This window comes from Muntiacus reevesi, chromosome 9, assembly GCF_963930625.1.
Source record: "Muntiacus reevesi chromosome 9, mMunRee1.1, whole genome shotgun sequence".
NCBI classification, from domain to species: domain Eukaryota; kingdom Metazoa; phylum Chordata; class Mammalia; order Artiodactyla; family Cervidae; genus Muntiacus; species Muntiacus reevesi.
Window position 1 is genome coordinate 59,238,857 of NC_089257.1, and position 26,109 is coordinate 59,264,965.

At 41.1% G+C, this 26,109-nt stretch overlaps 1 long non-coding RNA gene across 1 annotated transcript; it reads left to right on the plus strand.

The window, feature by feature from the left end:
• The first annotated feature begins 1,608 nt into the window (after nt 1-1,608).
• Nucleotides 1,609-23,873, plus strand: LOC136174116 (uncharacterized). Its single transcript, XR_010664380.1, has 3 exons — nt 1,609-1,732; nt 22,591-22,679; nt 23,749-23,873. It is a non-coding gene; the product is annotated as an uncharacterized lncRNA (long non-coding RNA).
• The last annotated feature ends 2,236 nt before the right edge of the window (nt 23,874-26,109 follow it).

The following is a 26,109-nucleotide window of genomic DNA, read 5'->3' on the forward strand; positions in this document are numbered from 1 at the left end:
AGATGGTACCTCCAAATAAATGTCACACCCAGAACTGAGGTCTGTTTCATAGTGCTGACCAAGCCAGTAGCAGCAGAGGTCAGATTCATGCTGAGAAGAGAAGGCCCTGCCACTCAGAATCTTGGGCTGAGTTAAAGGAAAATCAGTAGATTCAGATCAATTAGAATTATTGTGTGGGATGCTAGAAATCTGTTAGTCGCTCAGTTGTGTCCAACTCTTTGCAACCCCTTGGACTAGAGCCCATCAGGCTCCTCGATCCATGGAATTCTCCAGGCAACAATACTGGAGTGGATATTCATTCCCTTCTCCAGCGGATCTTCCTGATCCAGGGATCAAACCTGGGTCTCCTGCATTGCAGGCAGATTCTTTAGCCTCTGAACCATCAGGTGGGTCATATTTTAGAAATCTAAGAATTCTTCTAATTCTGGAATCATCCCACTCATGTCCTGTGGAGTTCCATCCTGTGTCTGAGTAATTCTGGACTTACAAAACCCTTTTCCTCAACTGGTCCTTTGTACAGATGACTCTTAATTTTAAATGATTGCTCCTTATATCTACCCAACATTTATCTGTGTTTCTTCCATTGTACCTTTTTCAAGGTGCAATATACACAATACACCGAATCCTTTTATCCAACATCATTCTGGGAGTTTTAAGACCTGATTCTTGAGATCCCTTTTCTCTAGATGAAAGCTTCTTGGATCCTTTTACTGTTTTTCATATCCCTTCACTTTCTTGGTTGTTTTCTTCCTCTGGAACTCTTTCTCTTTGTGTTTCTATCCCTTAAATATATTGATTAGAATGAGTGGATGGATCTCGTCATGATCAGACCTTGAAAAGTCCACAACAGAGTCAACAGTAGATACATTTCCTTCCGTGAGCTCATTCCCTCTGTAGTCAACACTTGTGATTTTCCTGTACTTATCACATCAAAGTGTCATGTTTGTAGTTATTTGTTTACTGGAAAATTCCCTTCTCATTATTTTCAAATTCTTACAGACTGTTGAGTGAAAGAGCCTGCCTCAGACCACATTTTAATCTTACCTCAAGTACAGGCCATACAATTCATGGACACATAAACCCCAAATGAAAATAAGGAAGAAAAGGGACTCTTTGTACATCATTCAGAAACAAAATGAAACATCACTGCTTTATGTAAGTGTAAGTGAAAGTTGACAGGAAATTCAGGGTAGGGTTAGGGAAGGGACAAAAAGCCTTATTGGTTTATTTTTCCACAAAGAAAGGCAGTTGGGGGGCAATAGGTTGTATCTGCATCTAGGGCACATACTCATCCAAAATTAATCAAGAAGAGAATGTATGACTGAATCATATGTTGTTATTTTTATGGTTATTTATGGGGTTTTATTTGTCTGTGCAACAGAGAACTGTGCCTAGGTTCCATGGAAAAGGTTTGCATGACATCAACTGTAGCAGAAAACAGATGGTCATCTGATCTTAATAACTGGGTTTAAACAGAGTGGAACTGCTATTAGCGATACCCTCCACAAAGACATATTTGGGAAGCATGGTACAGGGACTTTCACCCTGATGGAATATTTTTTCTTTCAATGTTTGTGATTGTCTACACAGCTCTGGAAACATCTGGATATAAACTAAACCTTTCAGTTGGTCATCTGCATGGTTGGCACATGCAACGCCAAAGCACTGAATGCCAGAAAAGAAAAAAATGCAACTGACCATCATTTAGAGATGTATAGATTGCCAGACCTGAGTAAGTATTTGGAGGTTGGTTCATAGGGACATCTCACTGGGACAAAATAGAAATCTAATTCCGATCACTTGGTCTGTTAAGTCCTACTTGTTCCTCAGTGCTTGCAAGAGCACAGTCCAAGTGCCCTACTAAAGCATTCAGGTCACTCTGTTATTTGGCCCCACCCTATCACCCCAATCTCATCTGTTAATTCTTTTCACTAAGTGAATTCTAAAACCCAGCTACACAAATGATGCATCAATTAAAAGTGCTTATGCTTTTTCATGGGCTTCCCCAGTAGCTCAGAAGTAAAGAATCTGCCTGTAATGCAGGAGACCAGAGTTCTCCATTCCTGGGTCGGAAAGATCCCCTGGAGGAAGACATGGCAACCCACTCTGGTATTCTTGCCTGGGGAATCCCATGGACAGAGGAGACTGGCGGGCTATAGTCCATAGTGTCGCAAAGAGTCGGACACACTGGAGCGACTTAGCATGCATACACACATGCTTTTTCATGATTTCAGCATGTCTTTGTTCATATGCCTTGTCCCTGATGTGTTTTTCTTCTAATTTCTCTGACTGATAAACTTTCTATTCTTCCATCCATCTTTTAAGACCATGCTCAAGTATTAACTCTTTGGAGGATACATTTGCTGACTTCCCTGTACTAAATAGTTGTCATCTTCACTATGCTTTTATAGGGTACTTCATGAGAATTGCTGTTTCACTTTGCATTGTCATTATTTATCCAGACATCTCTCTTTCTTATTGGGCTACAAGCGGAGTAAGCTGCATGTCTTTTTAATCACTGACTCTCTTGTGCCTAGAACAGTGGTTGACTCATAACTGGCACTCCATAGATGCTATTTGAATGAATTAATTCTGACTTAAAAACTTTTTTCTTCAATGAGAGAATTTTTATCTGAATAATTTGGGGTACTTGTTCAATAGTTCACCCCAGCCATACAGGTGATAGCTCAAGGAATATATCTCAATCCAATATTGGTTTGCTTACATCAATTTAAATAATAATGTGTTCAATCAACTTTAATTCATTGACTGCATGTTTTGCATTTCATGTTTTTATGCAAAGGCATGGAAGACACATTTTAATAGTACTTAAATTCTTATTCCCAAAATACATTTTAGGACAAGTGTAGATGTGATACATGCCTTGTGAGGATGCCTGAACTCTCTTTAGGAATTTTCCAAACTCTCTAGAATGAATGATATTTAAAAAAAAATACAGTGAATATTAAATACCTAAAAACCTTCACAGAAGCTATGTTCACAGCATGAAAATCTATAAAAGGATTATAGAATGTCCTCTTCACCTATTCAGTTCTGGGAATTAAAGACTTTTCATCATGTCTTTTTTGCTTTATGTTTCATTATTTGATAAGAAAACAAGTTCCCATGTTTGCGTGTGTGAGGGTGTGTGTGTATGTATAGTAACATACTACTGTATACTTATGTATATATTTTACCAGTAGTGGGTATATACATCCAGATGCAGCATATACCTTTATATGCTTGTGTATACATATACATTTGTATTCAGTGAAACAGGAGCAAGCAAACCCACAAAAGAAAATTACTTATCCCCCCCACCTTCACCCTCAGCCCCTTGAAACATGCCAATATTTTTCATTTCTCTCACAAATTGTCAGTGTAGAATTGGATGCAGTAGCATGAAGGGTAATACAGGAATACTTTCACCAGGCTTAAGGGTATGAGATAATGAAACTTGCTCCCGGGATAAGCATATTTATTGGGTTTGTTATGTATCAAATGTAACAAAAGTAGAGGATCTGAGGAACGCCCTGTGTGGTTCTTTTCACACCCTTTGATCACACAATTCCTCTTTAATTCAGATGCAGTAGAGCTTAAGTGGCTTCATTGATGTGTTAAGTGTGGAATGATTTTTGTATAAAATAAAAAAGGCTCCATTATGTGTCCAGAAAAGCCTGTGTGCGCGCGTTTATTGAGACAGGAAGTCGGTTTCCCACACAGAACAACAGTTCTGCCATGCTGTAGCATTGTGTCTGAGGGGAGAGGAAAGGAAACTTCATTTTCTACCTGGCAGAAATCAGCTTCTGGAGGAAGGGGCAGACAATGCGATTGGGCCTCCACTGAATGAGAGGATTTGATTGATTTTCAGAAAATGCACCATGCCATGTAGAGGGAGGCTCCCTGCAACAGTTTTGTAAGGAGAACGTGCATTTTATAACATTCGCCTGTCTTTTGAATCTTCCTTAAAATGCATTTTGCTGAGCACTTATCACCCCCTTCTTGAAGTCAAGGGGGGAAAGAAAAATGCTCTCTTGGATTTTTCCCTTCTAGTTTTGCATCTGAATTGATTTTTGTTTGTTTGTTTTTCCCTTAAGTTTGTTGCCATTTGCTTTTTTTATAAAAGAAGTTTTCTTGTTTGTTTTGTCCTCTTCTTAAATAAGCACGTAGAATACTTCTGAGACTTTCCAAGGTGAAGTTTAAATATCTATCCATAGTTTAAATATTTAGACATGGATATAGTTCTTATCTGGGGGCTTTCCTGGTGTCTTTAGTGGTAAAGAACCTGCCTGCCAATGCAATGCAGGAGACATAAGAGATGTAGATTTTATCCCTAGGTCAAGAAGATCCCCTGGAAGGGGGCATGGCAACCCATTTCCAGTATTCTTGCCTGGAGAATCCGATGGACAGAAGAGCCTGGCAGGTTACAGTCCATAGGGTTGCACAGAGTTGGCGGACCCCTTCCAGGGCCTGAAACTGGGCTCTTGTCTAACACTCAGAAATGAATTGTCCGAGGAGACACATGTGCTGACAAAGCAAGACATTTTATTGGGAAAAGGCACCTGGGTGGAGAGCAGGAGGGTAAGGGAACTCAGGAGAACAGCTCTGCCACTTGGCCGGGGCTCACAGTCTCAGGTTTTACGGAGATGAGATTAGTTTCCGGGTTGTCTTTAGCCAATCATCTGACTCAGAGTCCTTCCTGGTGGTGCAGGCCTTGTTCAGCCAAGATGGATGCCAGAGAGAAGGATTCTGGGAGGTGGCCAGACATGTGGTGTCTGCTTTTGACCTTTCCCAAACTCTTCTGGTTGGTGGAGGCTTATTAGTTCTGTTGTGAAACAACTCATGCAAATAGTTACTATGATGCCTGGCCAGGGTGGGCTGTTTCAATCAGTGTGCTTCCCCTAACAACTCCCCCCAAGAGACTTCATGCGCAAGATACTTCTTGGGAACTGGGGTGGAGGTCTCTTTCTTCTGTAACTTCTTCCTGTTGTGCATAGGCCTGCCTAGCAGAGCAGAAGTCTCTCTCTACCTGATCTAAGTTGAGGAATTTTTTGCCTTGACTGAAACCAGCATTCACCCTTGTAATAACAGCACTTTAGTTTGAAACTGTTGGCTCCTCTCAGAGATGAAATAGACAGGGGCCAAACAGGAGACCTAACAGGATGGTCATCACTGGTCCCCAAGTGACGTTTCTGGTCCCCAGAAACAGGAGGCAATATTTGGGGTGAGGGCTGCAGGGTTTGTGACCTTCTTTTTTTTCTCTTTTGACTGGTTGGTGGTGAAGCAACAGAGCTGTGCTCCAGGAATCTCGTGTTTAGTCTGAAGTCACCATCCGCCACCTGAGTGGGGGCTCCAGTTCTGTAGAAGAATTCAAAGACATTGTTATGCATATTTCTTTGAGTAGGAACCAGGACCCTGACTGAAGGCTGTACCACCATTTGATTGTTTCTCCTCTGTTTATGTATCCCCTCCCTTCCCTGATTACCAATTGTTTGAATCCATCCTTTGGAACTCAGGGAAGGTAAAGGAGGCTGAAGGAAGCCTATATCCTACAGACAAGAAATGGAGAACACAGAACAGATCTGTACTCCAGAGCCCCACAGAGTCCTGCTCAGTTTTAATTTAGGGACCTGGGCAACTATGACTGTGATAACTTCCTGTCAAAATGGGGCATAGGACTGCCTCAGCTTGGAGAATAGACACTGAATTGGAAGTATTCCTGAGTTCCAAGTCCTAGATTTGAGCCTTGTATGATTAAAGTCTCAATCCCTTGGTCTGCCATTTTGTTGTAACAGAACAAACTAGAAGTAGCTGGAGGAGGGATAACTGGAATTTTAATAGACGAAATAAATCTCATTTCTTTTTAGAAGAATAGGCCTGAAACCCAGTCTGAACCTGGCACTTCAGGGAGACTTGTAGCCAGGTAGCCAGTTGCCTAGTTTTATAAAAAGTAAGGTTGTGATTACTAGCTTCCAGCAGACATTGTTTTGAGAACGGTGGCATCTAAGCCTGACGTGGCTCAGAAAACTCAAGTGGTTAGCAATACAGTGTCTAATCTGAAATTACACCCATAGTATCACCTAGTTATTTCCCAGGATGTCTGAACTATAGCCACTCTATTTTGACTTTTAATGTAAAATTTTCCTTAATAGCCAAAGCAGATGTCACCATTAACAATGTCAGTGTTTCTCTAAGTATGAGAAGATGCAAGAATTGGGACTCATGAAATCCTTGCCTAAAAAGATCTGATTATCTGAAGGCCTGTTCTGCCAGTTTTTCCCAGAGCACAGAGTGCCTCATTCCTGATTTTCACCCTGAATTCCTTTCAGGGGAGTTGAAGGTCAGCAGTTGCAGTGGCCATGATTTAATCTTTGTAGACGTAGATGGCAAGTGTTAGTTTTCAGTTGGCAGAGCCCCTTTTTGTTCATAAACTTGACCATGATTTTGAGGGGGGGCATTTCATGACTGTTTTATCCCAAGTTGCTGAGAATGTCCATTCTCAGGTTTGGCAAAGATTTTGTTGACAGGTCACTCAATGTGCTGTTACTGGACTAGGCCATAAAACAGTATCCAAAATTCTCTGGACCACCTGTCTTACTAGCCTCTTGGTCCAGGAAAACATTCCCTCTTGTTGCTTCTTCCCATGTCTAGACTTAACACTGTTACCATCATTGATCTCACATGGAACTATATATTATTTTATCAGAGGCCTCAGTCACACACTTGGCAGTGTAAGAAACAGCAGTTTTGTAAAACAGGTGAAATACAAATAACATAGCTAGCAGTATTAGTAAAGTCACAAGTAAGACTTAAGTTAAGAGCTTCCATGAGATGTAGCCCAGTATATCCCAGGTCATCTGACTTAGTCTACTCTGTACAAATCTTTATTTTCCAGGGAAATTGTATATTGGCACTGTCTATAAGGCACATAGCCCAGTTTTCTAGTATTACTAGACTGATTATTCTTAGTATGATTTAATTGTTTCCAACATAGAGGAGACTTTAAACCTAAATTACCATAGCCTGGTGTTATCTATATAAATCCATCCCATAATTGTGGGAGATTTTTTCTCCTTTGCTGAAACTTTGCTTGTTGCTCTGATTGAGCTTGAGAAGAAAGCTCAAATTTAAGGCCAGAGTCAGAGTAGGCATTATTAATTGGCCCGGTGAGGGCCATCTAGTAATATCAATAGTGACCTGAATATGACTATAATTTAAGTAAATTTTCTCAGGGCCAACCAGTTAAGAGTCTTGTAGTAGAGAAATTTACCAAGGTAACCCAGAACTAGACACAGGTAATTGGCCACAAACCCAACAATTGGATTGATTTCTAAAAGTAGCATAGGATCAGGCCTATGATAGAAAAGCATTTGATTCATATGCAAAGGTGCAAGAAGTCAAGAAACCATTATAAATGATCATACGAATCAGGTCCAGCATCTTGGGCAAGCTGTCTATCTCTGAGGTCGTCGTCTTCTCATCATGGTGTAGTGTAGTTTCTCCTCTGTTTGAGCATCATTTTAAGGTGAGATCAGGTCAGCTGCCTTCTCTATAGACCAGTCCAGTATAGGGGCCTTTGGAAGTGGGAATTAATCTAAGAGTTAATTTCCCTTCAGTTTCATTGTGCATGAACTAGTTAAGAGTACCTGACAAAAAAGTCCTTCCATCCAGGTTGGAGACAGTCCCTTAAATTATGTCTTTTTCCAGTCTTGGTTGCAGGTCATGCAGCATCTAATCTTCATCCTAAGATTAGATTACTGAGATAAGCTTCAGAAACAAACTTAGGGTGTTCTTTAAGAATTCAGTTAAATTTTACATTAATATCACATAACAGCAAAGAACTATCCAAAAAATGAGTCTTACTAGAGGCAGATCTCCACTAACAAACTGGGATTTAACATTTATTGAAACATCTCTTTCTCCCTAAAATTACCCTCATTTTTATCAAATATAACCAAAGTAAGGCTAGCTTGTTTGCAAAATAGGTCTGTTCTCACTAATTTTGGTCTGATGATTTATATAACCATAACTGATTGTAGACTTTTTATTTTGCTGAAACATTTGCAGAGTCTCAGACTGAACTTTTAAAATAAAACAGGGCTGGGAAACTCACACCAAAGACTTATCACAGATTTCGCCTAACAAATCTAGGTGAATTCTTCCCTTTTTAAGGTCTCAAAAAGTCCTTGAGATTTTTGTAACTGTTAGTGAGATAAACTTCCTAACTCATTGATAAACTTACTGAGAACCTATGAGTTTCCAATTTCTGGAGGAGTCAGATAGAGAGAAAATATAATCATTTTGTTTATAACATATAATTTTACCAAATTATTGTCATAATTAGTTTGAAAGGAAGATTTTCCCTACTCCCAGAAAACACAAGATTCAAACCCGTAATTTTTCAGATAGAAACCATAAAAGTTATAAGCATATTTGCTGGTTCATTCAGTCCTTTCGTTAACTTTTGTGAAATCATTAGGTTTTCTTTCCATTAGAATACCAGGACATATCAGAATGTTAAGAACTCCATATAATTTCTAGGATATCTATATTAGTAATTTTACCATACATTATAACATGAGAGGATTTATTACTCATTTGATAATATTTTTCATGTAATTTAATCAACCAAATAAACACAATTAGTTTAATATCTCTCTTTGGGATGTTTCATGGGCCCTCTGAAGCACCCCAAAGTTAGCTAGAGGTCAAAGGAACTTCAAAAGAATTCTATTTAGGAAGTTTTGTCAAAAAAAAAAAATCAATTAAAAGGGTTTAGAACATTTGGTCAGATTTAGTCAATGTTGATGGGTGTATCATTTAGCTTGTTGATATGTCACAATGGGTGTAAATACTGAGGCTCAAGGTCTAGTGAAAGTCGACTCTGCCATCTTGGCCCTAGTTGGCTCTAACCAGTTTTCCTATGACTGTGTCATTCCTAACAAAATCCTAATTGTAATCCAATTTTAGAAAATCCTGATCATGCATAACTCTTTTTAGTATTTTTTCATATCTTTTTTTTTTTTAGCTGAAAACACACTTCCTACTTTCCTTTAGCAACCAAGAACTTTTATATTAGCATTTTATAGATTGGCGAGCATAAATGCCAATGATAATTTTTAAAACCCTCGCTTTCCTAGAACATTTTAGGATGGCACCAAATATTATTCATGTATAGTCCCAAATCTCTTTAGTTTCTCTGTAAAATGAAATTAGTGTTTAGTAGTAAATGTTTCAAAATCTTATTTTATTTGGAAATTACCTAACTATTCAATAGACGTCCAACACTTAGCACACCTAGCACAATCCTTAGAAATTCAAGTTATGCCAGTCTGGAGAGACTATTTTAGACAGATATTCCTAAAGAATAATTATTCTTAATAGAGTTTATATAAAAGCTCATATCTCATTTACATTTTTTTAGAAGTTTCTTCACTTGAGGTAATTTCCTTGTTGACAAACTTATAACAGATATGATAATATTTAATTTACATTAAACCTAGGTACAATGAAAATATTCTACTTAATGTTAATCACTCTAAGACATGTCTATATTAGATAGGTCAACAAACAAACATTAATATCAGGTATTTAATACTGAATATTTCCCAGTTCACATGAATCTAGAATTTATTGTTTAATTTAGAATTATTTGATTTGTAAGCACTTACCTTTCTTTAAGCCAATTAAATAGAGCTCATTTACAAATTAACCTCAAAAATACTACCTAGAGACAAAGACATACCAAGACATATTTAGGCAGACACAATGCAAGATCTAGCTTCATTTTCTAAGTTTAGTCATGAATTAGATATTACAATATAAAATTTACTAGTTTATAAAAAACAGTTGGAATAAATAAAAATGTTAAAGCCTTTTTCCCATTTTTCCTCAGTCTCAGGAGTTAGAGATGGTCTAGATAAGTGTTCCTGAGAGCCCTGGTCTCAAGGCACAGGGAAAGAAAATCAAGTTCTAACAAAATGGTGGCAGGTCTAAACCAAATGGCGGCCAGACAAAGCAAAATGGCCATCAAAAATCAGAACACAGAGTTAAAACACACATATAAACCTGGCAGTCCTCAGCAGACACTCCATTAAATACAAGAATACAGTCTCTCAGAAAACCTCCTATAGAGACACAGAACTTCAGATCCAAGTACTAACAGAGTAAAGGAAAATATCTCAGGTCTTCAAAGATTTCAAAGGGAGGAAAGGAAGCCAGGTTGAAAGAAGGGGGAGGAGGCAGGAGAGGGGGCAAAAGGGGTGGCCTTACAGACGTCTCCTGCCACGTGCAGATACCCAGGTGTTACGGGACTTTTCCCTGGACTTCCAGATAAGTCAGGACTAGAACTTGGCCCTACCAGAATTCGAGTTCTCTGCCAAGTGGAGGTATCAATCTCCAATCCTCAGCTCAGGTTGAGGCCCTTCAACCAGATTCCTGCATTCAGGACCAGGTGACTAGAAAAAAGGGGAAGGATAGGACGGGTTAAGGAGAGGAAAGAGAGAAGGAAGGGGAGAGAGATCAATAAAGTCTCTTGTTCCTTACTGGTCGGGGCACTCTGGCCAGTTGTCCACGTCAGGAGGAGACCAGGGACAAAAGGGCCCCAGTTGTGGCCACTGGGTCTGGTTCATTGGCAGGCAAGCTGGCCCCTGAGTACCTTGAGTGGTCAGGATGTCAGTCACAGTGAAGAAGAGTCCCCACCAGAGTCACCATTTGTTGCAGGGAGACCCTTGTCTGACACTTAGAAGTGAATTGTCCAAGGAGACACATGTGCTGACAAAGCAAGAGATTTTATTGGGAAGGGGCATCTGAGCGGAGAGCAGGAGGGTAAGCGAACCCAGGAGAACAGCTCTGCCACTTGGCTGGGGCTCACAGCCTCAGGTTTTATGGTGATGGGATTAGTTTACAGGTTCTCTTTAGCCGGTCATCTGACTTAGAGTCCTTCCTGGTGGTGCAGGCCTTGTTCAGCCAAGATGGATGCCAGAGAGAAGGATTCTGGGAGGTGGCCGGACATGTGGTGTCTGCTTTTGACCTTTCCCGAACTCTTCTGGTTGGTGGAGGCTTATTAGTTCTGTGTTCCTTACCAGGACCTCCTGTTGTGAAACAACTCATGCAAATAGTTACTATGATGCCTGGCCAGGGTGGGCGGTTTCAATCAGAGTGCTTCCCCTGACAGAGTTCTTATCTGGGTGCTTCCCAGGTGGCTCTAGTTGTAAAGAACCTCCCTGCCAAGGCAGCAGACATTAAAAATGCAGATTTGATCGGTGGGTCGAGAAGATCCCCTGGAGGAGAGCATGGCGACCCACTCCAGTATTCTTGCCTGGAGAATCCAATGGACAGAGGTGCCTGGCAGGCTACAGTCCATAGGGTCACACAGAGTTGGACATGACTGAAGTGACTTAGCATGCACGCATGCATATAGTTCATACCTGGTAGGAGTGGACCTCAGTCATGTTGTAAGACCATGGAATAAACCCTGGGCTGTGGTCACAGGATGAGAAGGAGCAAGATTAGAATTTGCCTCTGTCTCATACTCCAAAACTCAGTCTTTTGTGTTTACATCAAACTGCCTATGTTCTATGAGGCAGCTAGATGCTAGCCATCCTCCCCTTGGCTCATGTAATCCCAGTGTCTACCCTCATGGTGACTGTCATTGCCATTTTCCTCTTCAGCCTCATTATGAACCAACCTTAAAAGCCATGAAATTAAAAGATGCTTGGATCTTGGAAGAAAAACTATGACAAACTTAGTGTGTTAAAAAGCACAGAAATTACTTGGCCCACAAAGGTCCATATAGTCAAAGCTATGGTTTCTCTAGTAGTCATGTATGGATGTGAGAGTTGGGCCATAAAGAAGGCTGAACACTAAAGAATTGATGCTTTTGAGCTGTGGTGTTGAAGAAGACTCTTGAGAGTCCCTTGGACTCCAAGGAGATGAAACCAGTCAATCCTAAAGGAAACCAATCCTGAATAATCATTAGAAGGACTGGTGCTGAAACTCCAATACTTTGGTCACCTGATGTGAAGAGTTGACTCACTGGAAAAAACCCTGATGCCGGGAAAGATTGAAGGCAGGAGGAAAAAAGGATGACAGAGGGCAAGATGGGTAGATGGCATCTCTGACTCAATGGACATGAGTTTGAGCAAGCTCTGGGAGATGGTAAAGGACAGGGAAGCCTGGTTTGCTGCAGTCCATGGGGTCCAAAGAGTCAGACACGACTGAGTGACTGAACAACAACAAAGACTTATGTATCTTTATGGGGAGTCATTCTAAAAGAATATATGACATAGTTATTCCACTCTACAGTTTTATAATCTGAAACAGACAATAGCTACATGAACCTAATGAGAAGAATGTATAGAAAATAGAACTAGACTTAGGAAATTTTTCCATTGGTTATGTTTTCCATATTAACATTTCCAAGATAAGTAAATTTTCAAGGTGGAAAGCTCAGGAAAGAATAGGCATGGCAGTTTCACGTCTATGAGGACAGTCATTAGACTATGTAAACTTTTAAGGTAGGAGGTGGAGCCAGGATTAGAAGAGCTATTTGGTTGAGGCTTGGTGAGGGAACTAAGAAGGGTAGATGTTCCAGGCACAGTATAGTCATCCCCATTGATTATTTGATTCTTCCTTGTAGAGTTGTGTTCATTTCTGCCCATTCTTCTTAACTTTTTCCAAACCTATTGTTAATACAACATCTACTTTTTCCTTCCAGTCAGGTGTGGGTGATTTTTTACCCTTAAATTTTATATCATACTCTTCTTTTGATTATTATGTGTGTGCGTGCTAAGTCATCTTAGTCATGTCTGACTCTTTGCGAGCCTATGAACTATAGCCCACCAGGCTCCCCTGTCCATGGGATTCTCCAGGCAAGAATAATGGAGTGGGTTGCCATGCCTTCCTCCAGGGAATCTTCCTGACCCAGGGATCGAACTGAGTCTCTTATGTCTCCTGCATGGCAGATGGGTTCTTTACCACTAGTGCCACCTCAGTCAGTTCAGTTGTTCAGTCATGTCCGACTCTTTGCAACTGCATGGACTGCAGCACACCAGGCCTCCCTGTCCATCATCAACTCCCAGAGTTTACTCAAACTCACATGCATTGAGTCGGTGATGCCATCCAACCATCTCATCCTCTGTTGTCCCCTTCTCCTCCTGCCTTCAATCTTTCACAGCATTAGGGTCTTTTCAAATGAGTCAGTTCTTCGCATCAAGTGGTCAAAGTATTGGAGTTTCAGGTTCAACATCAGTCCTTCCAATGAATATTCAGGACTGATCTCCTTTAGGATGTACTGGTTGAATCTCCTTGCTGTCCAAGGGACTCTCAAGAATATTCTCCAACACCACAGTTCAAAAGCATCAATTCTTCAGTGTTCAGCTTTCTTCACAGTCCAACTCTTACATCCACACATGACCACTGGAAAAACCATAGCCTTGACTAGACAGACCTTTGTTAGCAAAGTAACAACTCTGCTTTTTAATATGCTGTCTAGTTTAGTCATAACTTTCAAGGAGTAAGCGTCTTTTAATTTCCTGGCTGCAGTCATCATCTGCAGTGATTTTGGAGCCCCCCAAAATAAAGTCGGCCACTGTGTCCACTATTTTTCCATCTATTTGCTGTGAAGTGATGGGACTGGATGCCATGATCTTAGCTTTCTGAATGTTGAGCTTTAAGCCAACTTTTTCACTCTCCTCTTTCAGTTTTATCAAGAGGCTCTTTAGTTCTTCTGCCACCTGGGAAGCACTTTGGTTATTAAAAATGTATTTATAAAAAAAATAAAATAAAAATGTGTTTATAAAAGAATCCAGAGTCAAGGAACTCCAGGGGTTAGGTATTGGGGCAACACAAAGAAATACTCTTCCAGAAGGTCCTAACCTACTAGCACCAACCACTAGCTTTCTTCCCCTTGGCATTTAGAACAAATTCTTCATCTCTGACTCCTTTATCAGCTTATCTACTTCATTACAATTCACAGTAGCACTGCCTTTGCTGTGATCCTAGGTATTTAATGCTTCTTCTTCATACACTTCTCACATTCTTCTCATGCATTTCTCAGAGATCCCCATCTCTCACCCTTTCAATCTATGTGTGCAATGCTTGGTATGTGACTGTTGCCATGAACAACAATAGAGCCTGCCCAAATCATGTGACTTTATCATGTCAGACATCTTTTTTCTTTCCTGCAGAGAATTAGTGGGTGCCCTAAGGCTAACTTTCTTACTTTGATATGATATAGTTTCTCATCTCTTTTCACCCCACACTTATATCCAAAAAAAGAATACTGTGCCTTAATCCCCCAATTCAATAACTCAGCAAAAAGATGGTAAAATCTGGAATCCAAGAGATGGGTTCAGCTTCTCGTAATATAACTAACTTCTTACAACTTCAGACCAGTTGCTTAACTCATTTCTTACTGGGGGATTTTTGCCGAAACTATTGCCTATGGCTGGTGATTTTTACTTTGGCTGGCCAAAAATTAATTGTATTTCATTAACACTTTGTGGATTATTACATTCAGTAGTTACACCTGACATACCTGTTATTATTGTTGTTGTGTCAGTCACTCAACCATGTCTGACTCTTTGTGACCCCAAGGACTGTAGCCCACCAGGCTCCTCTGTCCTTGGAATTTCCTAGGCAAGAATACTGGAGTGGGTAGCCATTTCCTTCTTCAGGGGATCTTCCTGACACAGCGATTGAACCCAGGTCTCCAGCATTGCAGGCAGATACAGTCTTTACTTTCTGAGCCACCAAGTCTTCTAATTTTCATGAAACGTCATCTTCAATCTACTCTTCTATAGAAGCAAAGGAGTGTTCTCCAACATTGTGACTTTCATTTTCACTTTCCATATCAGAATCAATCAGAAAATTTTTTTGTCTTTTTGTTGGTCTAATATTCACATAGTCTGAATCAGAACTATATTCTGAAGAACTATACTCTTCTAGACACTAGTAAATATGTTGCTTGAACAATCAGAGAAAGTATCTGCATAAAATTCTTTACTCAAAATTTCACAATGCATCATTTTTTAAAATTTCACATTTATAATATACACAAGGTTGGAGCAAAAACCTAACAGAATAAAATGTGAATGATAATGACAATCATAAGTTGCATAACAAACCCTTGATCAATTATTTGGTTGGTTTAGTCGCTAAATCGTGTCCAACTCTAGTGACCCCATGGACTGTAGCCTGCCAGGCACCTCTGTCCATGGGATTCTCTAGGCAAGAATACTGGAGTGGGTTGCCATTTCCTTCTTCAGATCTTTTCATGGTGGTATTAATTGTGTCACTCTAAAAACATATTGGTACATCTCCAGACAATAACATTTGGGTAATAAAAGACATATTAATACATTTCTGGTCAATAATGTGACCTCTCCCTGACCTTAAATTTATCCATCAGCAAACTATCTTTTTTCCCCTGTCTCCCATCCTTCCTTCATTTTCCTTCTTTCCTTTAACTCCTATCTGCTGCAAATCTCTATGCCCTAGTAGAGAACAGAAAAGACAAATGAAACATTAAAATAACCACACAAGATTGTTGTAATTAAATGACCAGGTAACAAGGAATAAACTCTATATGCATTTGTAAAGCACTATGGAAAATTATGATATTGTTATGGGAGAATGACATTCTCAGGAAGACTGGATAACACAGAGGTTAAAAACCTGAACCATGGCATAGAAAAAACAAGAGTTTCGATCCTACATGCTGTGTGATCATGGACACAGTAAATTTTCCAAGTTGAGATTTCCTCATCTATAAAATACAACATGCTAATAAAATTATATAAATCAAAGAACTGTTGTGAAGATTCCGAGTGAGATTATATATGTAAAATGTTAGGCACGAATGCCTAGCATATGATATTTATGATAAATGCTAGGTAGCTATAGGACTTCCCTGGTGGTCCAGTGGTTAAGACTTCACCTTCCAATACAGAAAATATGGGATGGATCCCTGGTCGGGATCCCACATGCCTCCTGGCCATGAAACCAGAAGCAATATTGTAACAAATTCAATAAAGACTTTAAAAATGGTCCACATCAAAAAAATCTTTTTAAAAAAAGTAAAGAAGGTTAGCTGTTGTTATTGTTAAGGAAGGCAAAGTAGCTTGCACTATTATCATTTCATTTTTATTGTTTAACAGTAATAATGCAAAGGAAGCAAAGGTCAGTGGGGGTTGAAGGTGTCAAGACTTCTGAGGTGTGTCAATTTCCTCTGAAGAAAGGCATTCTTGAAAGTAGAGGCGTTAACTGTGCCCCAGTAGAATTAATGGTGAAAGTTCAAGCTTTTGAGCATCCTTTTCTGACTGTGAGCTGTGTGAAGGCAGGAATTACATTGTATTCATCTTTGTACCCCATATCTTAATCACTTGTGCTTAGTATAGCAGAGAACTAGACAAACGAAATGAATTTATTTACATTGCCTTGAATTCAACCTTGCAAAGGAAAAAGCCATGAGTCTGCTTTCCTGAGAGTTTTTAAGGTCTTGCTGGAGCTAAGTTGGGAGCATACAGCCAAGGAAAGGGCCCAAGGGCTTGGAATTCCAGCTCAAATCCCCTGTTCCACCACAAGCTGCCTCTGGATTCAGAGGCCCCCCATTACTGACTAGGTGGCCATAGATCCCTTGAAGCTGGAATTAAAGATAACCCGTGTGCAATATTTGGATAAGTGCCTTAATAACGTGGACTCTAAAGATCATGAGGCAATAAGAATGTTCCATTTAGCTTATTTTTGCTGTGTGCTTATCAGAGCTTGGAGCACACGGTCCAGGACATTCAGATAGCTGGGGTTAAAATGATTAAAGGATGTGGGGCCTGCATTTGGCTTAATGCTGCTAAGAAATTCCTTGGCTAAAAAAAAATAATAATAATAATCTTTCTTTTCTTCTTTTTATACTTTGTATAAGTTGATCGAAAAAAATTCTTTGCAGTTCAAGATGAAGTTTTCTTTTTCCTTTTTTGTCTGTCTCGGGGGCCTTATCTGATTTTAATCAACACTGGCTTGATATGATTTGAAACAGCTGAGGCTGAAATGCCCTTAAAAAAATATCTGAAGTTAGAACTATTGGAACTCCCTACCTCTCTACTCCCCTTGTCCAAGGCAGTATGTGCTATTAAGTGTAAAATATTGGGGATTATGAGTTTACCCTTAAAACTTTTCAGTGCCCTGCAGAGTTTTCTCAGCAATGTGAAAGTCCTGTTAACCATAATATAGCCAGTTCTTGATTATTCACAAAAAAGGAAATGAATAGTGGCACAGATAATCCAAAACAGAAAAACAATCAAAATGTTTCTTATATTTTACTTTGGAATGCTTTGTATGGCTTTTGGGGATTCAGATTTTCCTTCCCAGGGATGTTGCACTCAGGAAAAAGTTAAAATGAGTTTGCATTCCCTAAGCCCACACTAAATAGCTGAAGGGGGATGTGGCCCAGCCACATGCTGGGTGGCAGGGAGAAGGAGCCTGAAATCGAGGGGAAAGAATTCCACTGATAACCTAGAAGTGGAAAATGCCCATATGAATAATTAAGTGCTGACTGGAATATAATTCAGTCTTGTAAATTAGTGTGGACAATTTTCCACCCTACATTTTTGAAAAATCAGGTTATTCTCTTCAGTGGAGTTACACTGGTAGTTAAAACAAATGACCTCAGCGCTCTTTATTGCTCCCAGTCCATTGGCGCTGGCACTGTGTGGAATCAGGACCTATTGCTAATGCTGTGGGGAGTTAGTCCTCAGCTAATGCACACCAGCCCCATCTGACACCATCTTCAACTGAACATACATAGGTTTATAAAATGCCAGACTCTGTACTAATATCATCTCATCCACTAGGATAGTTATAATTATTGGTCCTGTTTTACAGATAAGAAGACTAAGGCTCGAACAGGTCTATTACTGATTTAAGATCACAAAGCTAGTCACTAGGAGAGACTAAATTTGAGCCCAAGTCTCTCTTACCTAGCTTAGGATAAGGAAGGGGAAAAAATAGAAATGATTTCAAAAAGGAGATTTAGTGAATGAATGAATGGAAGTTAGTGGGTAACTACAATGGAATATGGGTGATGTTACTGCAGGACCAGATACAAGTGCCATGGAGATAGGTCTTAATGATCAAATAGCAATTTTTTGAGAGCTCTGAAATGGACAGGATGGGATTCTCAGTGGCCAGAATAACTATGGCAGGAACATACAAGTTATAAAACACCATACATGTTCACAGAACCATGAGTTGGTCTGAAAAAAGAATTTGCTCAAGGTGAAGAGATGTTAAAGCTATGGTTTTGCTAGTAGTCATGTATGGATGTGAGAGTTGGACTACAAATAAAGTTGAATGCCAAAGAATTGATGCTTTTGAACTGTGGTATTGGAGAAGACCCTTGAGAGTCCCTTGGACTACAAGGAGATCAAACCAGTCAATCGTAAAGGAAATCATAATATTCATTGGAAGGACTGATGCTGAAGCTGAAGCTCCAATACTTTGGCTACCTGATGTGAAGAACTGACTCATTGGAAAAGACCCTGATGCTGGGAAATATTGAAGGCAGGAAGAGAAGGGGTCGACAGAGGATAAGATGGTTGGATGGCATCACCGACTTGATGGACATGAGTTTGAGCAATCTCCGGGAGTTGGTGATGGACAGGGAGGCCTGGTGTGCTGCAGTCCATGGGATTGCAAAGAGTTGGACATGACTGAGCAACTGAACTGAACTGAACTGAACTGAAGAGATATTAACAAAAATGAAAATAATAACAAATGAAAAGAAGTGTCTAAACAGCATAATAGTCGTGCCCCAAAATGTTAGCATGGGGAACAGGAACAGGAGAGAAAAGAAGAGGATGAGGAAGCCTGTTTTTGAATCCCTCTTCTTGTTTTTCCATGTTTTAAAAAATATAAATGCTCACTTTGTTATCTAGTGCAGGACAATGAGTGCATCTTTCAAAAATTTTAGTGCTGGGAAGAGATGGGGAAAATAGGTAGAGATAAAGAATTAGTTGTGTCAAAGTCACCCAATTGGCCAATCGGATCCCCAAACTCAGGTATTCTGACCCCTACCCCTAGGGATCTTCCAGTGGTCAGGCTGGCCTTGGGGGTACCGTGTTAGCACTCAGGCTAAGCCTCTGGGAAGCCTCAGAGTAGCTTTGGGGAAGAAAGTAGGGACTCTAGGATGCTTCCGAAATAACTCAAGGCTTATATATTTTCAATTAGTTCTGGAAATGTCCACAGTCATCTTAGCTAAATCATGTTCTTTTTCACAGGCTGACTCTTTTGTCTGCTCTTGATCGTTTCCCACTGTCCATCAAACGTGAGTTATTTCCTATATAAACTTGCAGGATCATGGAGTGGTTTACCTCTGGGTGCCATCTTCTGGGTCTCTGCCTCTTCAGTCTTTGGAGTCTTAGATGTCAGTGGGCCCCATTCCTTGTTCTAGGAACAATGTTTCATCACTTTGGACATGACCTCAATAAAACTGGTCCTAGAACTCTGAGTCCTTGGCATACAGTTCTACTTTTCCTCCCATAGTGAATGCTGTGGTTCCTTTTAGAACCAAGGTGCTCTCGCTACCCAAAGTGTTGCCACCTACTTCCCACAACTGAGCCTTCCCTGGAAATTGCTTTCTGTCAAAGGAGACTTCCTTACCCAAGGTCACATCCCCTCCCCAGAGAGGCTTGCATCTAATGACTGCCCAGATCCAATACCACAGTTCCAGACAACCATTCATAGCTTTTCAGTTCTCCAGATTTCCCTGTGGCATCAGTTAGGCCCATACTTGTGAACGCAGCCCTTTGCCCAGTCCTGCTTCCCTTCCTTAAAGGGTACCATTCTTGAGAGCATGCCTGAAAAACTCATCACCTGAAAAATCTCCTCTCTAGATTAATTTTTCAAAGGAACTGATATATGGCATTCCCATCTCTCTAGATTTATTGTGACTTCTGTGTTGGCATTGTAGTCACCTGTCCCATAACAAAAGAAAAACAAACTTTGAAGGGTTCAGAGACCAAGTTTTTGGTGGATTACACACGTCAAGTAAGGTCTGCAGTCCAGTTTCGCCATCTTCTTGACCTGGAGGAAGAAATTTATTATCCCTATGTACTCATTTCTTCTCATTCAAAAAAGATAATAACCTATAGGTTGAGGGTGATGGGGAAGAAAAATGAACAGATGGCTAAGCAAGTCCTGGAAGACCATTAAGTTCAATGGGAACACTTAAACTCTGTGGTGAAAGCTCTGAAATCTAGGGCCCCATAAGACTGAGGTTCTACAGCCCACTTCCTTGGAGGTAGTTTTGAAAATACCCTTTGCTTCATTTCCTGTGGATTGTGCAACCACAGAATTCCTCCAGGGACTCAGCCGCACCCCAACTCTTAGCCTAAATCACTGAGTTTGACACAGATTCACAGGAATTTGGCAAGGAGCTCACCCAATTTTTCTATCTCAAATTGAATCCAAATGTTGCCTAGGTTGGCCGAGAGTTCAGTCGGAAGAGAAGGAGGCCCAGGCCCATCAACTGCTAAATGGTGATATTTGAAACTCAAACAAGTTTGGCTTGGCTTTAAGAGTCAGAGGAAGTTTCAAGCCATAGTATATGATATAAGCCCTGGTCCAACTCAAAATGGTTTCCACTTTTTTCTGTTCTTGTTTCAGAACTGGGTCTGCTGCTAAGGTACACAAGTCACGGTGCTCATTCCAGATGCCTAGGCTATTAGCAGGGAACTTCAGGCTCCTATGGGGTCAAGGCATAGTGGAGAAGTAAATTCTCATTCCCTGATACTTGAACTCCCTCTGGAACAGAGCAAGCCTTGACAGAGGATGGAGAGGGGGGAATGTTGGAGAAGAACTAGGGAATCCCTTGTTCAGCTCCGGTAAAGAGTTCAGCATGGAGTTCGCTACTCTGATTGAATTCTCCCTCTTTTCTCTGGGTATTCAGAAAGTGCTAGACTCCTGCTTTCTGGAGTAGTGACAGTGGCTATTACATGGAGCACTGATTTGGGCAAAACTCTAAGTTAGGGAGAATTAGGTTTTGCTGCTCACATAAAACTTTCTATCATAATTTCTCCTTTAAAACTTCTTATTAAAAAAAACTTTTTTTTCACCCAAAAATCCTCCATCACGATATCCACTGTTTTCAGTCCTCATCTACTCCTCCTGCATGACCCTAGTACCCAACCACTGGGCTGGCCTTTCCCAAGCAGTGTTACTTCTTCTGAACCTTGCTCCCTACCCGACCCACACACTTGTCTTCACCTGATCCCTCTCTATCTCCCACCACAGTTAAGATTCAGCTTTCATAGATACTGTCTCCGAAGGCATTATGAGCAAAACTCTGGGAGATAGTGAAGGACAGGGAAGCCTGGCAGGCTGCAGTCCATAGGGTGCCAAAGAAGCGGACACAACTCAGTGACTGAACAACAACTTGGGAAAACTTTAATAACCATAACCCACTAAACTGTTGTCAAGATATGTATGTGTCTGGATCTTGTCACTTACACAGCAAGGAACGTCAGGTAAGTCATTTTGATTCTTTAAGCTTCAGTCACTTCACCTCTAAAATAGAGATGAGAAACACTTAACCCATAGGGTCTCAGATTAAAATGAACTCCCATCAAAAATACCTCTTGTTCTTCTGAACAAAGATGAAGTACCCCTTCTCTATGCTGCTCTGCCAACCTATAATTCTTGTAATTCAAGAAGCATGTAACTTTGCATCTGAATTGCCTTTTTTCTCTGGGGACAAGGACTATAGCTGATCACACTGAAGGCCAGTGCCTCACACAATGTCAGGCATGGAGTTGGTGCTCCAAACATGTGTGTTCAATGCATGGGCCACCTCTGAGAGCATTTATAAATAGCCGAGGTTGTTTCTCCCAGAGAGTGTGTTTATATTGGAACAGGGTCCTTTTGGGACCACGTCTTTCCTAGAGGAGAGACCATAATGGAAATGTCAGGTGCCGGGTGATATTTGAAAGCAGGTGGAGTTCATGTTGTCCCTTGAATAACTCCATGTAGGTGGCCTCTTGCAGGCGTCCAGCTGGCTCTGGGCCTGTGCACCTGAAAGGCGATATATGAGACTCTTGAAATTTCCTGCTCCAATTCAGTGAAACCAGTTTGGCTCAGTTTTCACCTCCAAGCTGGGATCAACTGTTGCCCAAGTGTGGAGAGAAGAGAAGAGATGTTTCGCTCCCTCCCTTGACATTTTCTCCTTGACTCAACTCCTCTCTTCTCACATTATTTATGGAAGCTTAAACTAGATTCCCAGGGCAAAGTCCTGTCCTGGTCACCAGCAGCCTGCACAGCTGTGGGCTCTGCCACTGCTCATAGCCACTCACGATGGGTACCAAAAGTTTCTGGTGGGGGTGCACCACATGATGGGAGGAGGTGAAGAGGAACGGGATGCAGGGCACTTGTGATGTGGGAGACGCCCATGTTCACCGAGCAAAGTGCTGTTGTACAGAAAGCCTGCCTCTGTTAGTGAGCCTGGTAGAAGGACAGAAAGGGAATGGACTACTTCTGCTATGCCTTTGGGGAAATGGTTTTCCATGTGTCTGTCTCACATTTTTTACGTCTGGCAAGCAGGAGTGGTGACTGCCTTCGTTCCATCTTTTCAAGGATGTCTCTACAGCAAATAGCATCGAAAGAAAGAAAGAGCCCGGAGCACAGGGCAGGTATGCTGACTCTTCATTAGACAAAACTAGGGTTCTCTAAGCTTGGGCTCCTCTCCTGTAATGCACCCCACAGTGTGCTCAGCCATCACCTGGCTCTCTTCCCATTGCCCTGTGGAATTAGGACCTACCTGGGGAAGCAACGCAAATATGATGCTACTCATGTTGCCTGCTGCACTACAAGTAATCAAATCCTCCTTCTCTGATCTAGGAGAGACTCGTGTGTTTTTTTCAGCATCCATGAAAACATGTCAGGTTAACTTGTAAGCTTAATAGTACTTAATGTTTCAGATCCTTCACAGTTCTTGACAAGCCTCTCTCCTCTCTGCATAGAGGCAGCAATGAAAGAATTCTGCCCTTTATGGGGTTTTGGGAGCCCTATCTGTCCTGTGAAAGGCAGAGAGAGAGAGAAAGATAAAAGAGCATCTATTGACTGAATGTCCTACTTGCCACACTGGACTGGGTTAAGCTGAGTCTTTCATCCATTAATTCATTTAACCTTCACAATAACCCTGAGAATAGGCATATCCTACCCATTTTGCAGATGAGGAATCCTAGCTTCTGTGAGGTGAGGTGCCTTTCCAAGATCACACCCAGGTTAGGTGTAGATGCAGAACTTAAACCTAGACCTGTGTTTGCTAGGAGAGCCTCTGACTCCACCATTCTGGAAAGTCAGTCAGTTCTTTCTGTTGATGAGGTCACCAGCCCAAGATAACTTGAAGATGCCAGCAAAACTAAAATCATTCCTCTCCCCCTGTCTGTCATCTGCCTCGTGATTTTGCCTAGTTGTACCCCTGGATATTCCCCTTTACTCCCAGCTTAGCAGAGAGCTTCCTACTTCTTAAATTGGCTCTAGACTCCTACCTTCTCTTTTTCTAGGACCCCAGCCTCCCACTGATGTCAGGCTTACTCTTTGGTCTCGATCTTCTTGATCCTGGCTTCTGCCCTGTTTTTGGTTTTTGTTTTTTTTCCTACTCAGAAGGAAGGATGTGAAACAATTTCTCTGATATCGTACAGAACCCATAACACTCTCCAGACTTCACAGTTCTAAAGAATCTTGTTTGGTTTTCAGATGTGACTGGAGTGATTTGCGCCCGGATGCTTTGACTGGCCATCTGCTCAGAGGCTGCTCAGGAAGACCCACCCATGTGCTCTTCTGTCGCAGACTAGCCTGCTCTGCCTGTAGCTATGGGTTTCCAGGACCTCGTACATATGCCACACTGTTTGAAGCCGAGCTTCAAGGAATCACGAGAGCATTTGCCTGGACCTGCTACACGGCCTAAATGCAACATGAGCTGACCTTGTCTTATAGGAAGTGGGTCAGGGAACAGGCATCTTTTTGGTGCAGTGTCAGCTTCCCAGGTGGCACTAGTGGTTAAGAACCTGCCTGCCAATTCAGGAAACATAAGAGACACAGGTTTGATCCCTGGGTCGGGAAAATCCCCTGGAGGAGGGCATGGCAACCCACTCCAGTATTCTTGCCTGGAGAATCCCATGGACAGAGGAGCCTGGCTGGCTACAGTCCTTGGGGTCACAAACAGTCAGACACGACTGAAGAGGCTTAGCACACACACAAGTGTTTACCAGTTAAAAGGAGAAAGCAACAGGCAGGTGAAGTACACATATGAGGACAAGGGATTCAGACAAATGAACAGCCCTTTCCATTGAGAGGGTCTGGTGAGTTCTCAGGCTTCAGGACGTCACCGCTGCTTCCTCTGTCTCAGGCTCAACTGCAGTGGGTCACCAGGTTCTTACGGGAGCTTTCATGAGGGTTAGAGTTCACTCATAAAAAGAAATGCTGAGAATTATCTAAATGTTTGAACAAGGATATATATGTTTCTTCATGGAATAGGCTGAGTTCAGCAACAAACTGACCTAGCTGACCTAAATCTAATGCTCTGAGGAAGAAAACAGCCACCTACACTAGAATACCATCCAAACACTCAATTAGCCATGGATATTTTAAAGCACTTATCAGCACTGCCTAGACTCAGGGTAAGCAAATTTTGAAATAAAAAGAAAAGGATGAAGAAACATCAACCATGGTTTATGGAGCTCATAACCTAATGGAAGAGAAAGATAGTCATACTTGAAATAACCTACACCAGACTGTAGGTGAAATTACACATATGAGAAGCAGAGATGATAAACAGATGCTGCAAAAGTTGTGAAAAAGTATCATTAGTCTTCTAGTTACTAAGCCTCTAAACTGGGGTGACGTTGAAAACCCACATCTATCTCAGTCCCACACAGACACCTCAAAAATCCTTCTTACAGCCTCCTCTTTCTCCTTTCCGAACTGAACGTCAGCACCTTTAAGTTTTTATCAATTTATATTTAATTCATTTAATTCATCTGTCTCCTTTTTGGCCTCTTCCCAATTTAATTCATGAGGAGTGCAAATTAAGCTTCAGAAAGCACGACTCCTCTGATCCTTTTCCTTCCCTGTCTAAAACTCTCCTGGATACTAATTTCCAAATTGAAATAAAATAAAAATTTGAGGATTGGCTTGGAAGAAGAATCCAGGTTTGCGATCATCTGGGTTTAGTTCTAGGATGGTAACAGGGGAAAAGGGAAAGAAAGAAAGGAAAAGAGAAGCAAGATTTGATATTTGGAAGGTAGGGGATGACAGCAAGTAGCTTTACTAAGAACTATGGGCTGAAATCCAGAAGACTGGAAGATGGGCAGAGGGCAAATATAGAGAAGAGGATATTTCCAAGGAGAGATGCTGAAGTGAAGAGATACAGGGCTTTAGTAACATCATCCACTGTCTGGAATGCACTGAATAGGACCTCGGAGTTGTTCAGTAGCTGTTTGTTGAATGAATAAATAAAAGAGTGAATAGCCCTCTTAATTTTGTCATATTAATCGCATTTTATCTTTACAACAACTCTGTTCGGTGGTTACTATTATTACCTCTATGTTACTGATCTCTAAACCGAGGCTCAGGGTGGTTGTATGATTCTTCCAGGATCCCACAGTGATGAGTGGCAGTGCTCAAAAGTGAAGCCAGATCAATATAAGGTTGAAATCTATCTGTCATGATGCACTCTGGAAATATCTGAGTCCAGCACACAAAAAAATTGGGGCTGGGAAGATAGGTCACAACTATCTGTGGGATTTGTTTACAAAAAGGTGATTGTTCATAATTGAAGCCAGGACCATGAATGAGACCCTAGAGAACTGCTGTAAATGCCTTTTACCTGAGCAATGGAGAAGCCCAAACTTACAGAGATAAGGGAAGAAAGAGAAACCCCTGAGAACAGCAGAGAAAATCAGAGGAGAACCAACAGAAAAAGAATAATGGATGCAAGAGAGAAAGGAAATTTGTTGTAAATATAGGGTCCGCAAAGTCGAAACCTGCAGGATTGTCTCTGAAGGGAATGATGAGGCAGTATGGTATGAGTGAAAAAACGGGACACCTGAACCACAG